This window comes from Oncorhynchus kisutch, linkage group LG16 (genome assembly GCF_002021735.2).
Source record: "Oncorhynchus kisutch isolate 150728-3 linkage group LG16, Okis_V2, whole genome shotgun sequence".
NCBI classification, from domain to species: Eukaryota; Metazoa; Chordata; class Actinopteri; order Salmoniformes; family Salmonidae; genus Oncorhynchus; species Oncorhynchus kisutch.
In genome coordinates, this window is record NC_034189.2 from 40582572 (window position 1) to 40594814 (window position 12243).

Below are 12243 nucleotides of genomic sequence, written 5' to 3' on the forward strand. Positions count from 1 at the left end.
TTTTTCCTGCAATCTAGAACCATAATCATTATGCTTGAGTCTATGTCAAAACTATGTTTATTATTTTGCATATCTAAGCATACCTCTTGAGCCTCCTGACTGGTGGTTATTTTTGAAAAGAAACTAAATATGCTTCTCTGCTAAAATCTGGGTAAAAGATTGAAAGGAATGTTAGTCTTATCCAGTACATTAAGTCATTGCTTGCTTTTCTACGGTCTACCAACCTTGCCAGCAGGCCTGCCAGCTAAGATTGTTAGACAAGCTAGCTACTCTAACTTGATTGATAGCCTGAAATGGCTTCTTGGTACCTAGTTATGAGGTTGGGAGATTGGGAACCTATCTGGACTAGCTAAAGCAAACCACATAAAATTGCTAACCGGCTAGTAGTATTACACAGAAATATCAACAAACATTTTTACATTTTATGTTATATTATATATACAGTTGAAGTCGGAGGTTTACTTACACCTTAGCCAAATATATTTAAACTCAGTTTTTCACAATTCCTGACATTTAATCCAAGTAAAAATTCCCTGTCCTAGGTCAGTTAGGATCACCACATTATTTTAAGAATGTGAAATGTCAGAATAATAGTAGAGAGAATAATTTATTTCAGCTTTTATTTCATTCATCACATTCCCAGTGGGTCAGAAGTTTACATACACTCAATCAGTATTTGGTAGCATTGCCTTTAAATTGTTTAACTTGGGTCAAACATTTTGGGTAGCCTTCCACAAGCTTCCCACAATAAGTTGGGTGAATTTTGGCCCATTCCTCCTGACAGAGCTGGTGTAACTGAGTTAGGCTTGAAGGCCTCCTTGCTCACACACACTTTTTCAGTTCTGCCCATAAATGTTCTATAGGATTGAGGTCAGGGCTTTGTGATGGGCACTCCAATAGCTTGAATTTGTTGTCCTTAAGCCATTTTGCCACAACTTTGGAAGTATGCTTGGGGTCATTGTCCATTTGGAAGACCCATTTGCGACCAAGCTTTAACTTCCTGACTGATGTCTTGAGATGTTGCTTGAATGTAGCCACATAATTTTCCCTCCTCATGATGCCATCTATTTTGTGAAGTGCACCAGTCCCTCCTGCAACAAAGCACACCCACAATATGATGCTGCCACCCCCGTGCTTCACAGTTGGGATGATGTTCTTCGGCTTGCAAGCCTCCCCCTTTTTCCTCCAAACATAACGATGGTCATTATGGCCAAACAGTTAGATTTTTGTTTCATCAGACCAGAGGACATTTCTCCAAAAAGTACGATCTTTGTCCCCATGTTCAGTTGCAAACCGTAGCGTGTATTTTTTGTGGCGGTTTTTGAGCAGTGGCTTTTTCCTTGCTGAACGGCCTTTCAGGTTATGTCGATATAGGACTCGTTTTACTCTGGATATAGACACTGTTGTACTTGTTTCCTCCAGGATCTTCAGAAGGTCCTTTGCTGTTGATCTGGGATTGATTTTCACTTTTCGTCACAAAAGTATGTTCATCTCTAGGAGACAGAACATGTCTCCTTCCTGAGCGGTATGACGGTTGCGTGGTCCCATGGTGTTTATACTTGCGTACTATTGTTTGTACAGATGAACGTGGTACATTCAGGCATTTGGAAATTGCTCCCATGGATGAACCAGACTTGTGGAGGTCTCCAATTGTTTTTCTGAGGTCCTGGTTGATTTATTTTGATTTTCCCATGATGTCAATCAAGAAGCACTGAGTTTGAAGGTAGGCCTTGAAATACATCCACAGGTACACCTCCAATTGAATCAAATTATGTTAATTAGCCTATCAGATGTTTCTAAACCATTGACATCATTTTCTAGAATTTTCCAAGCTGTTTAAAGGCACAGTCAACTTAGTGTATGTAAACTTCTGACCCACTGGAATTGTGATACAGTGAATTATAAGTTAAATAATCTGTCTATAAACAATTGTTGGAAAAATGACTTGTGTCATGCACAAAGTAGATGTCCTAACTGACTTGCCAAAACTATAGTTTGTTACCATGAAATTTGTGGAGTGGTTGAAAAATGTGTTTTAATGACTCCAACCTAAGTGTATGTAAACTTCCGACATCAACTATATATATATATATATTTATATACATATAAAAATGACAAATTTGAGGGGCACGTGCCCCCAATGCCTCTGGCACTGCTCACTTTTTGGTTTCTGCGCCCAAAGCTGAATTAGAGGGAGAATTAGCATACTAAACACAGGGCACTGTCCCTGTCTGGAATGTTGGAGATAATGTCAGTCCTTTCCATAGCCAACATCATTCTGGAATCACACAACCTTCTGGAATCCTCCTTCTATGAATACATGGTGTTAGCACTTTACATTACTTAAATATGTGCTCTATCCCACAACCCCAACCTTTTGAGGACCACAAGGACTCAACTAACCCCATTCCAGAAGTATTGAGGCAAGAATGTGATAACTTGTTTCTAGTTATCTCAACAAGGGAGCTCTTTTGGAGGATGTTATTCTGCAAAGGTTATGTTGGGATGTGAGTTGTCAGCCTGCTGCGTAGACACCAGGAATCTTGTGGATCCTAAAAGAATCAGAAATTATTTAAACTTTTTCTTAAATTCAACAGTAGTTTTCTATGTGAAATTTCTGCAAGCTTGTCCCTAAATGACATTCACTTAACACAAGATGGAGCGAGAGAGAAAAATAGAGGGAAAGAGAGAGAGAGAGAGAGAGAGAGAGAGAGAGAAAGAGAGAGAGACAAAGAGAGAGACAAAGCAGGACAAAGTAGGAGAGAGAGACAAAGAGAGAGAGGACAATCTAGCATACACGTCTATTTGAATACAAATGAATACGTAACTAAATACACAAATAATTAATCAGATATATGAATGAGTACACAATTAGCATAACCACATAGATATATCCCTTTGCCCCCAAAAGGCAGGCAATGGGTTCATTTCCATGAGAAGTGCTGCTCACACCAAAAGCCATTTTACAGCCCTTTGTTTCAGCTAAGCAGCTGTCAATTGCCTAACATTATGCATTTTGCATTCTTCTATGCTAATTATTCCGAGGGACAATTTTTCGACAATAAGCACTCGGGCCACTAACAGAAAGCCCTTTTATGGCACAAACCCCAGGGAGCTATAAGCTGTTGCCAAGTCCAACAATGGCTTACTGCTCGCTCCGAGGCCGTCGGGCCCGGCTCTTAATATGGCATGACGTTCACAGCACACTGTATCCCTGAGCTCCACACACGAAGCACCTGGTCCGACGCCGCATGGCAATTAATGAAGATATCAATCAATATTGACAAAAAATATATAGGGGCGAAATCACTTAGGGATGGAGCGTGAAATAGTTGTAACGTAGTATTCAAGTGGATCTGAGATTTTCTTCCAGTTTATGAATCAATAACGTGAATCACGTCACGTGTAAAAGGGAACCTATGACATTAGTATTTATTTTTTCACGCAACTTTTATGAATAATATCGTTCATTGTTCATGACATTCGAGGGGAAATTACACAATATAATTACTATACACACATCAATCTTCTGAACATTCTCACTCGTTTGAGATTGTTTCGTTAATTTCATAAATACTAGTTGATCGGAGGAGAAATGTGTTTCAATCTGCTGTGAGCGAGGGATGAATAGGTTTCTCATAACTCTGTTTTCACTAATTGCCCTGTTTAATGCAATTAACGTACCATTTGGTCTGATAATCAGGAGTCAGCAGGGAGCTGGTTTAATTCATTTACATTTCATCCATGTTCTCTGATTCATAGTCAACAAAGACGTTTTTGTCCGTAAGTGAAGAATGACTCATGCATTGCCAAGGCTCAAGTTGAATAATTCAACTGAACAATAAAGTGTAGTTCAGATGCTCAACTACACAATTTTCATAATAATGAATATTATAAAACTGTATTGAGATAATAGACAAAATTCAACAAGAGAATGTATCATCTAGGTAGAGCGAAGTAGAGTGGAGATATACTCCATATTGATCATCAACTACTGTAAATGTTGTGATTGCAATGCAGCCCCTAAAATGAACCGAATTAGCTCACTCAAGCATTGCGTGTGTGTGTGTGTGTGTGTGTGTGTGTGTGTGTGTGTGTGTGTGTGTGTGTGTGTGTGTGTGTGTGTGTGTGTGTGTGTGTGTGTGTGTGTGTGTGTGTGTGTGTGTGTGTGTGTGTGTGTGTGTGTGAGTGTGAGTGAGTGTGCGCTCTATCTTTGACTTCATTGTGTTCCTTGAATTATCCCATTCCATAACCCCAGGCCACCTCTCTCCCTGGACAAGCAAAGTCAACTCAAATTGGGTTATTGGACACCTCAGGCTGAACAGGCAGGCAGGAGGGTCACCAGGAGTCCAGAATAAAGCAGCTTCACTACTCCCCAAAATAGTTTCCTATTATAACCATCAACTCAGAATCAGGTTAAACCATGGAAACTTCTCGCTATGGCTAAGTGGGTTAAATGTTAAATCTAGGCTTCTTTATTGAGCTATGCAGCTATTTTGTTCTGACCCCATAGATATGTGTACTTTTCAAAATAAAAGTCCAACTCAAACAAATAAGGCTGGACAATAATTGAAAGGTCATTGCTAAGACCCCCAGGGGGAAATCAATTCCAATTCATTGTGAATGGTGCAAGGAGATTACTTTCAACTACCTGAGCTCTGTGAGGACATAGACAGGGAAAGTACCAGAAACCAATTCAACCCTTTATTCCCGAGGCACAATCAACAAATGATACAAATGATAGTGTAGCCTACACTCTTAGTGTAAAGAAATGCTATCTAGAACCTAAAAATACTATCTAGAACCTAAAAGGGTTCTTCGGCTATCCCCACAGGAGAACCCTTTGAAGAACCTTTTTTGGTTCCAGGTAGAACCCCTGGAATCCAAAAGGGTTCTACATGGAATCCAAAAGGGTTCTACCTGGAACCAAAAAGGGTTCTCCTATGGGGACACCTGAAGAACCCTTTTGGAAGCCTTTTCTCTAAGATTGTACAGTCAATCATATCGAACACTGTACACATTCATTGTGGTGTAAGACCACAGTGAATGCTGCAAGTTTCAAACCACAGTATTATGTAAAGGGTATTCCTTTACACAGTCCCCACTGACACAGTGGTGACGCAAATTGTAAACTTAAACACTTGCCAATCAGGCATTAACGTGCTACAGTGCATGTCCCATAGGAACCACGATACATTTCCTAAAGACCCCACATTAACCAGGTGTTTCAGAAAGCACAGCTCAGCTTAGCATGGGCTTGTCCCAGCCGGCATCTCTCTCTTTCCTGCGTCTCTGACAGTATAGGATAAGACGGGCCTGCTATCAAGACAAAAGAAGGACTCTACTAAAACAAATGAACAGATACCACCCAGCTACCCCTCAACTTCTTCAAAGAAAATGTACAATTTGTTTCATTTTTGCCATTTGTTTCATTCATACACTATAGTAAAGAGTAGGCGTAAGTGTAAGATGTTTACAGGTAGAGGTGGTCTAATCAAGAGGGAATACATCATTCTGGTGGAAAAATCAACAGAAAGAGAATGGATGCTTACCAGCCAGGCCCATGCATACACTGACAAGTAGTGAATGAGAAGACCTGCAGTGCTGTCCACCTCTTGTCCCAATCTAAGCTTGAATGGGGCTTGATAAAGATTTATGGCCATTCTGCATCCCACACTGCAGCAGGGCAGGGCAATGAAGAGCATGGATTTTGAGTTCATTTGATAAATAGTTCTAGAACACTTCTCTACAGTGGAGAGTGATGGGACATGATTAGGACCCCATGGGGATGGGGGTGGAGGGTGTGTGTGCATGTGTGCATTTGTATCTGTGTCTGTATGTGGGTGTGTGTATATGTGTGTGTGTGTGTATATGTGTGTGTGTATATGTGTGTGTGTGTGTGTGTGTGTCTGTGTGTATGTGTGTGTGTGTGTGTGTGTGTGTGTGTGTGTGTGTGCGTGTGCATGTGCGCGTGTGTCTGTGTGTGTGTGTGTGTGTGTGTGTGTGTGTGTGTGTGTGTGTGTGTGTGTGTGTGTGTGTGTGTGTGTGTACACAGAGAGAGAGGTTTGGGCAGGGTGACAGGCAGGCCCTAAAGGATCTTTACACACATCGCCTCATGGTGCCTGTCCCTGGCTCTGCCCTCAGATTAAGGGGAGCTGCCCAGGGGCCAGTAGTGTGGCGAGCCTCGCCATGGGCTCCTGCCATGTCAAGTCAATCTGTGTCAGTCCCACTAACCACAACTGGACTGATGGGCAGAGAGGAAAAGGACTGGATGTGACAGGACACATCAGATGCATTCTCCACGCCTGTTAGCTAATGCTTCCGTTCCGAAAACGCTCATCTGCTGCGGTACCCAAACACACATGCTGGGTTAGGCTAGCTGTTCACGTTAACTGGAAATGAGGGTGGAATTCACCCCCATGGAGGTTGATATTCTCTGGGATTTCTGACAGCAAAGTCTGCATTGGTACAAATCATTAGATGATGTTGTGTCAATTCCTATTCCTTGTATTGCAGATTTAAAAAAAAATCTGGTTCCATATATAATTTCTGTAATAGGTAGACAAGGTTACAAAGTCTCCTTCGGTTCCTTTAAACTGACAAACATGCGCCCTCCCCACAGTGCTGTATTTGGAACAGAGTGCCTTTATATCCTTGTATTGTCCCTGGGTGGGTTCATAGGGTAGCCCCCCCCTAAACCCTCCGAAACGACCCACCCCGACACACGCCCCTCCCCACTACATCCCACTCTACCCTCCCAATGTTTTTGCCTTTCTGGTCCAGTTCCCATTCATAAGCCCTGGGGTGTTGACAAGACCATATTTGATCATTGGGGTTCACATGCATGGCATGCCCAGCACAGCTCAGCTCATAGAAGGGCAGAAGGAGGGAAGGGAAGGCCCTCACACTCCACTGAATGCACCCTATTCCCTATATAGTACACTACTTTTGCCCAGAGCCCTATGAGCCCTGGTCAAAAGTAGTGCACTATTGTAAATAGAGTGTCATTTGGGATGCAATACTTTTATTACACAGGTGACCATGCAATAATACAGGCCTTAGCTTAGTGCAGGAAGTCAAGAATGTCTTTGATCCTGTCTTTCCATTGATTTGGTACACTGCAGAGTGTAAACACTGTCTTTCCATTGATTTGGTACACTGCAGAGTGTAAACACTGTCTTTCCATTGATTTGGTACACTGCAGAGTGTAAACACTGTCTTTCCATTGATTTGGTACACTGCAGAGCGTAAACACTGTCTTTCCATTGCTTTGGTACACTGCAGAGTGTAAACACTGTCTTTCCATTGATTTGGTACACTGCAGAGCGTAAACACTGTCTTTCCATTGATTTGGTACACTGCAGAGCGTAAACACTGTCTTTCCATTGATTTCGTACACTGCAGAGCGTAAACACTGTCTTTCCATTGATTTGGTACACTGCAGAGTGTAAACACTGTCTTTCCATTGATTTGGTACACTGCAGAGTGTAAACACTGTCTTTCCATTGATTTGGTACACTGCAGAGCGTAAACACTGTCTTTCCATTGATTTGGTACACTGCAGAGCGTAAACACTGTCTTTCCATTGATTTGGTACACTGCAGAGCGTAAACACTGTCTTTCAATTGGAGTTTCTTTCATTCCTCATATTTACGATTGACAGGTTTATCTTCTCAGTGGCTGAATGAGTAGATCTTCTGACCTTATGAGGAGATGGAAAAAATGAATATATTTTTCTAAGCTGTTCATTTACACATTTTGTGTGTGAACATCGACGTGACTTGATACAATAAAGTCAATGTGAGTTTAAAAGTGGTGGTCCCAGAAAAAATAGGGGTTCCAGCCACGCCTCAAATTATTTATTTTTTAAAAGGTGAAATAAAACTCAAGTAAAGTGACCATTGTGAAATGACCTTGGGGTGGGAGCTCTTAGTGAAATGACCTTGGGGTGGGAGCTCTTAGTGAAATGACCTTGGGGTGGGAGCTCTGAGTGAAATGACCTTGGGGTGGGAGCTCTGAGTGAAATGACCTTGGGGTGGGAGCTCTGAGTGAAATGACCTTGGGGTGGGAGCTCTTAGTGAAATGACCTTGGGGTGCGAGCTCTTAGTGAAATGACCTTGGGGTGGGAGCTCTTAGTGAAATGACCTTGGGGAGGGAGCTCTGAGGGAAATGACCTTGGGGAGGGAGCTCTGAGTGAATTGACCTTGGGGTGGTAGCTCTGAGTGAAATGACCTTGGGGTGGGAGCTCTGAGGGAAATGACCTTGGGGTGGGAGCTCTTAGTGAAATGACCTTGGGGTGGGAGCTCTTAGTGAAATTACCTTGGGCTGGGAGCTCTTAGTGAAATGACCTTGGGGAGGGAGCACTGAGTGAAATGACCTTGGGGTGGGAGCTCTGAGTGAAATGACCTTGGGGGTGGGAGCTCTTAGTGAAATGACCTTGGGGTGGGAGCTCTGAGTGAAATGACCTTGGGGTGGGAGCTCTTAGTGAAATTATCTTGGGGTGGGAGCTCTTAGTGAAATGACCTTGGGGTGGGAGCTCTTAGTGAAATGATCTTGGGTGGGAGCTCTTAGTGAAATGTTTTACTTTCGATGGTTGGAAAAGTCAAGGTCAACAAGGTGGGGGGGAGGAATTTACCGTAAATTTGCAGCCCTTATGGTGAGATATTTTTTGATCAGATTACTCAATAATGAGTCAATTTCATTCAAGTAAAATGAATCAAGAATGGCTGGAAAATATCAGTGATACTGTAGTTACTCTTGATTTCTTTCAAGGAATGAGTCAAATTCCACTATGTTCTGAATTCCATTTGAGGTTTCCCAAGGAAATGGAAGGACCTCGTCATTGATGTGTCCTTTTCTATGAAATCCAATCAAAAATCATAAACTAACAGGCGATAGTTAAAACATAGTGGACTGTAATTTAAACCAGGGCTCTCCAACCCTATTCCTGGAGAGCTACCACCCTGTATGGTTTTCATTCCACCCTAATCTAATGCACCTAATTCTAATAATTAGCCAGTTCATAAGCTGAATAGGTTAGTTACAACGGGGTTATAGCAAAAACCTACAGGAGGGTAGCTCCCCAGGAACAGGGTTGGAGGTAAAACCTACAGGAGGGTAGCTCTCCAGGAACAGGGTTGGAGGTAAAACCTACAGGAGGGTAGCTCTCCAGGAACAGGGTTGGAGGTAAAACCTACAGGAGGGTAGCTCTCCAGGAACAGGTTTGAGAGCCCTGATCTAAACAGGAAAGACATTAACCCAGAGAAAAAATGGATTCCCTGAAGTGTTAGTTTTCACACAACTTTGAGAATGTGCTAAAGGTGGCAGAACTAATCCGAAATGGTGAAAATATGTAAATAATGATATTCTGAAAGCTGTTAGTCATAACAAAAAACACTGCAAAGACTTTCTCTGTTTTCTTGGTAATTGAACACGGGCTTTGAAGCTTGATCTATCCTCACTCTGTAAAAAAGCAACACTAACAACAATCCTATGAAAGTAAAACCTACTGTCGTAGCCCCATGCATAGCACAGCCATTAGCAGTTGCAAGTAAACTTGGGTTCAATTCAGGGAAACGTGTGGGACAAAGATGATCTTTGTCCAGGAAAGTGTCTAACCGGTCTGAAATGAAAATGATTCCCTGTCATCTTGTTATAACTACTTATAGTGTCAAATCCAAATCACTGACATTCGGTTTTAGCTCATTAACGTCAATGCAAATATTTTGATTGTTTACTTTCCTAGTGCTTTGTTCTATTGGGACAACCATCCTCTCTGTTCCATTTTTAGACCAGGAATCCCCAGCCAAGTCTGTAACTGACTGTTGCCACGTCATTGTGTATTCGCTTTTCACCTCCTAACAAGAACATCAATACGGGAATCAATTAACTAGTCATTTAATTAAACCTCTAGGAATTCCCTCACTCCCAAGGGAGAGGAGGCCCAGATTAGTCCATTACAAGCTCTATCGGATGGTACAGGATCTGTAAGAGGTGCTATATCTACAATGGTGGTAATTCTTCCCAGAATGAGGTGAAACTTAGAGTGGACAGAGAGATGAGAGAGGCCCTGCTTGTAGAAGACCGCTCCCTCTCTGATTGTTAGGAGAGAAGCCCAGGAACATAAGCTCCTCGGAACTGAACAAAGATCACAACTCACAGGACACCCTTCAGCTCCTTGCCCCCTCGCCCCCTCGCCCCCTTTCAATCCCCTTTTTCATTTCTGGTACTTACTGATCCAAAATCCTCTCTCTTGAGCGATTGTAGTGAACCACAAGATGGCCTGGTGCTTTGTTGTGTTGGGGTTGTGTGTGTGGTGGTGTGGGGGGGGGGGGGGGGGGGCTGAGGCCTCACCACAGTGTGTGTTGGGCACCGGGCCCTGGCATCTCCACATTAGTCTGGTCCTCATTAACCCATGGATCTACTGCCATATCTGTCTTGCCTGCCAAACTACCAGCCAGCAGGAACAACACAATAGAACACTGATCAAGGAGAGAACAAAAATGGCCGCTTTGGCTTTATCCTCCAATACACATAAATCCAAAATGTCCATGAATATCAACACGACTATAGACAGTTTTATGTAGTGGTTGGAGGAAAACAAGTTTTATGTTCAAAGAATGATGTCAAGAATTAAGTCCATGAACAGATGAATTAACATATAATATGCGGGACTATATAGCCTATATGAACATTTATGTATGGTGCTCATGGTTTTCATCTAAAACCCTTAGGCGGAGTCAATAGAGATCTGGGTGCTTCGTTTCTCACAGATTCCTCTGAATGAGGGGAACAATACGTATTTAAGGCAATAGACATATTTACATAATTTATGCATTTCCAAGGCTTTTTAAAATTCCTTTTGCTATTCGAGTTAGTGACCTTACTATCCCTCTTCACAATGGGCCTAACAAACATTATTAATTAGGTCCCAGGACCTATAGAGCAAACAGTCCCCTCCGTCCCAGGCCTCTGCCTTAAGACCACAGAGGAGAAAGGATCCCCAGTACAGGAGGCTTGGGAATGGACTCGGTAGATATACAGTTTCATCAATCATAGTCAAGGAGGTACTCCATCTTGGTCATGCCTACAGTTGTATCCTGTAGAGAGATGTCTCACAGTGATGACGTAATGTCCATTGCTGTTTGGGTGGTTCACGTCACACGGATTATCTATGCTTCTAGATGATTGACGACCTGTCGTCTCTCTGAACAACGACGATAAGGTTTTAAATCGAATCAATTCTAATCCCACCACACATTAGGGAAACGACTGTACTTCTCAAGGCAGCTTTGTGTGTACTGTGGCGCTGTTTAAAGTTGACGATGGGTTTACAACAGAATGTCACTCTCCCTGAGCTCCCTGGAAGCCTATGCAAATCACGGCGTCAACAAACACACATCGTCTGAAGAAAGCCAACGTCAGCCTTTTGGATGAGACTTTTTGAAAATGATTCACTCCATTCAAATCCCAAAGTGGATTTTTACAGTAGCAAGTGATCCTAAACATTCTTCTTTGTGTGACAGGTGAAATATTTCTCCTAAGGAGAGAGAGAGAGCAGAGGAGTCAAAGGCAAGCAACCTATCTTGTTTGAATCCCGACTAACACAAAAGGCTATTGAAAAGCGGACAAGCTCATGCATGAAGGGCTCAGCATGGTGAGAGGGGAGGCAGTTGTATGCAATTGAAGCGGAGACGAGCGAGAATAAAAGGATGGGCATTCTTCCTACGCTACTCTACTGTAATCTCGGCTGTTAAAAGCCATCTCCAGTCAGGCTGTGTGGTTTCTCTCTCACAGGGACGAAACAGAGACCGCGGACAGGGAGGCTTTTTGAAACAACTTCACTTCTCTTCAGCCATGGTGGCTGACCTCAAGAATCTGATAGCCTCTCTCTCCTTTTACGGGAAGGTTCTACACAAAAACCTTTTATCGAAGTGCTGAATGGAGCTTTAAAGAACAAGGACTGTTTCTCAAATCTATCAATTCGTCTCCTACAGCCATTTACGCGTACCAAATTCAGCCTCCTTGCAGACTGCCCTTATTGTGTAATCGGTGTTACCATGCAGGTGCCAGGGTTGACCTGAGAGACTAATCGCTTGACCTCAAACCCATTTAGTGGACCGTAAAAGAACACATAAAGGATGTCTGTCCCCATTGGCTCTGGACCCCAATTCGGGACGACCTTGTGGGTAAGGGGAGAGGGTGGGAGGTACAGAATAGAGAGAGAGAGAGGTGGGGGTAGGT